Raw genomic sequence first — 3,144 nt, forward strand, 5'->3', positions numbered from 1 at the left:
GCAGCTGCAGCTTTCTTCTCCTAGCACCTCAACCAAGTTGCATTAATTTGGATTGTGGGGACCTGTACCTGCATGTCGTGGCACAGAAATCTGGCGAGCACTGTGGATTTCCAAGCCAAAACATGCAGGCCACAAGACATTTTTCAAGGAATTGGGTGGCTAGCAGGACTAGTTAGCAGCGAAGCCACTGCCACCCACCGTGGGAAAAACCCTGGTAAGATGTGACCAATATTGTCCAAACAGTTTTCAGAAGGGTGCTGTCAGTCACATCAGGTTTGCTTTTATCTCAGACATGCTAGATTTTAAAAACTGAAGTATTTACTTGCCAGCAAAAAACATGTGCAGCCAACTCCACAAACTGACTTTTTCAAAGTTCTCAATCGTCAAAAACTGCTCCACGTTGTACAGTTTCAAATGTAGTTCCTGAAAAAAAAAAAAGACAAACACGAATGACAATCTATACAAATGAGAGTTGCTTAAATTGTAGCTGGCAATAAGTATGCAAGGTAATCTCGCAGTGCAATGGCCACAGGAGACTGCCAGAAATCAGCGGACCTGTGCTCTAAGAAATTCTTACAAACAAGACTAAAGAACCATGCAGTTCCCTTTAGTTAAAGGTTACATTATAATGTGTTAGAATATACAAGAAAGCAGATTTAAAAAAATATGCATTTAGAGGGCCCTTGCAATATTTGTCGCCTTGGTCAAGGTACTTTATATACAAAAACTACCTAATTAAGCTAGTTAAGAAAAAGGTAACCTATAACAGTTATTTTTAAGAGGTAATTCCATTATTTTACCTGACTTTTTTATTAAAGAAATAAACAAGGAAAAGTAGGAACCGTCTATGCTCAGGTTTATTGCACAAAGTGCCTGTATCCATGTTATTACATCTTATGTTAAAGCAGCGGTTGCTTTTGTAAATTTTCATCCAAAATCTTTACTTTACTGAAGGCAAGCGCATCTATTTCCATCGCTGAACAAGCTTTCAACTGGCACACTCGGTGGAATGGCTTGCACACACAAGGATTTGTTCCTGGTTAAGACCTTAACGATACACAAAGCCATTGCCGCTGAGGTTATCTTTCTCCACCACTGCGCCTCACAGTACGCACAACTTTTGGAGGGAGTTGAAAAAAAAATTCTCCTCGTTTATCTGTTGTCAGTGTTTTCTCTGTATTCATAATCCAAAATGCGTAATCTTTTTGGTCGTTATCTATCCATGACAATCTAGATATAAGGTATGCATCAGATTATGCTCCTCAATGTAACTGTAATTAGAAAGATTAGAAAATTAACTACAAAAGAACATTGCTACTTTTTTTTAATCCAGAAAAGAATAATGTGATACAGAAGTTACTTCCAACAAACTTAGCGAGAAGTTACAGAAGTTACTTCCCACAAACAAGAAAACAATTGTTACATTAATATGTTACTTGCAACGTGTCACTACTTAATACTACCTGCGAATCAAACGTAGCAAATCATCGGCTACAAAAAGCCAGCAGCAGGTGACCTAGTAGGCTTGAATTTAGCTAGAGTAACTAGATTCAAATGAATTTAGCATATTAGGTTTGAATCTAGCTATAGTGCATAGTAACACCAGTTGGGGCCAAAACAATGTTACATGCGATGGACACTACTACATAACCTGTCGGAAAAGTGACACGAGCTAGATCAGCGTTGTCTCCCTCTCAGAGTCCTGTTCGATCTGTAATAACTCAGACCTTTTACTTACCATGAAAATACACCAGCGAAGTTGACTCCGTAACTAGAGTTGTTCAAATGGTTAAATCATCAAACGTTGCTCGACATTTCGAGATGCTAACCGTATCTTCTGAAAAACAAGACATACACAAGACTGTCAGAATACCAGTTTAAGCACGCGAGAGTAGCTTAAATCGCAGTTGGTACTGGACATGCAAAGTAACCCTGCAGTGCAAGTATGGGGAGGCTGCCAGAGATCAGCCAACTTGTGCCCTGAAAAACCTCTACAAAACAAGAATGAACCATGCTTTTCCATTGCGAAGTTAACTCATAACCTGCTAAAATATGCATTAGAAAAAGGCTTGACACATGCTCCAACTGGGGCTTTAGTGGCACCATGTTAGATGTGGCTGATATTGCTACAACAGTTGTTGAAAAAGTGACATCAGCTACATCAGCGTTGCCTCCCTCTCAGGGACATGCTCAATATGTAAGAAATCAGACTTGTGACTTACCATAAAAAACACAAGCGGGGTTGACTCTGTAACTCGACTTGTTGAAATGGTTAAATCATCAAACATTTATCGACGTTTCGAGCTGCTACCTATTTTTTCTGAAAAACAAGACACACAAGACTGTCAGAATGCTAGTTTAGGCAAGTAAGAGTAGCTTAAATCACAGCTGGCACTAGACATGCAAAGTAACACTGCAGTGCAAGCATGGCTGCAGGAGGCTGCCAGAGATCAGCCAACTTGTGCCCTCAAAAACCCTCTACAAAGCAAAAATGAACCATGTAGTTCCATTTTGAAGTTAACTCATAACCTGCTAAAATATGGAATAGAAAAAAGCTTGATACATACTCAAACTGGGGTTTTAGTGGCACCATGTTAGAAGCGGCTGATATTGCTACAACAGTTGTCGAAAAAGTGACATCAGCTACATCAGCGTTGCCTCCCTCCCAGGGACATGCTCAATCTGTAAAAGCTCAGACTTGTGACTTACTATAGAAAAACAAAAGCGAAGTTGACTCCGTAATTCAACTTGTTCAAATGGTTAAATCATCAAACATTGCTCGATGTCTTGAGGTGCAAACTGTATTTTCTGAAAAACAAGACACAAGATTGTTCGACTATCAATTCAATCAAGTTAGAGCAGCTTAAATAGCAGTTGGCACTGGACATGATAAGTAGTCAAGCAGTACAAGCATAGCTGCAGGTGGCTGCCAAACCGGCCGACTTGTGCTTTGAAAAACCTGTATAAAACAAAAAGAAAAACCATGCAGCTTCACTTACTTCGAAGCTTAAAAGTTACTCTTTAATAAGAATACATTTAGATATTGAACGAATAATTATTTTGTGCGAGAGCAAGGGGCAAAAAAGTTGCAAGGAGATAAGCTGCAAAATGGCAGGATGCTGGTTGCTGTAATTAAACAGATGC

At 39.4% G+C, this 3,144-nt stretch overlaps 1 long non-coding RNA gene across 2 annotated transcripts; it reads right to left on the bottom strand.

Annotated features, from left to right (window-relative positions):
* Window positions 1–1,786: 1,786 nt before the first annotated feature.
* On the bottom strand, window positions 1,787–2,758 carry LOC121837506. Of its 2 annotated transcripts, none has more exons than XR_006078174.1 (3): window positions 2,710–2,758; window positions 2,223–2,320; window positions 1,787–1,837 (listed from the first exon to the last, which is right to left on the bottom strand). It is a non-coding gene; the product is annotated as an uncharacterized LOC121837506 (long non-coding RNA). The 2 variants fall into 2 exon arrangements; XR_006078173.1 differs by lacking the exon at window positions 2,710–2,758 and adding an exon at window positions 2,568–2,590.
* Between the last annotated feature and the right edge of the window lie 386 nt (window positions 2,759–3,144).

Source organism: Ixodes scapularis, unplaced genomic scaffold, assembly GCF_016920785.2.
Source record: "Ixodes scapularis isolate PalLabHiFi unplaced genomic scaffold, ASM1692078v2 PGA_scaffold44__24_contigs__length_19508400, whole genome shotgun sequence".
NCBI lineage: Eukaryota > Metazoa > Arthropoda > Arachnida > Ixodida > Ixodidae > Ixodes > Ixodes scapularis.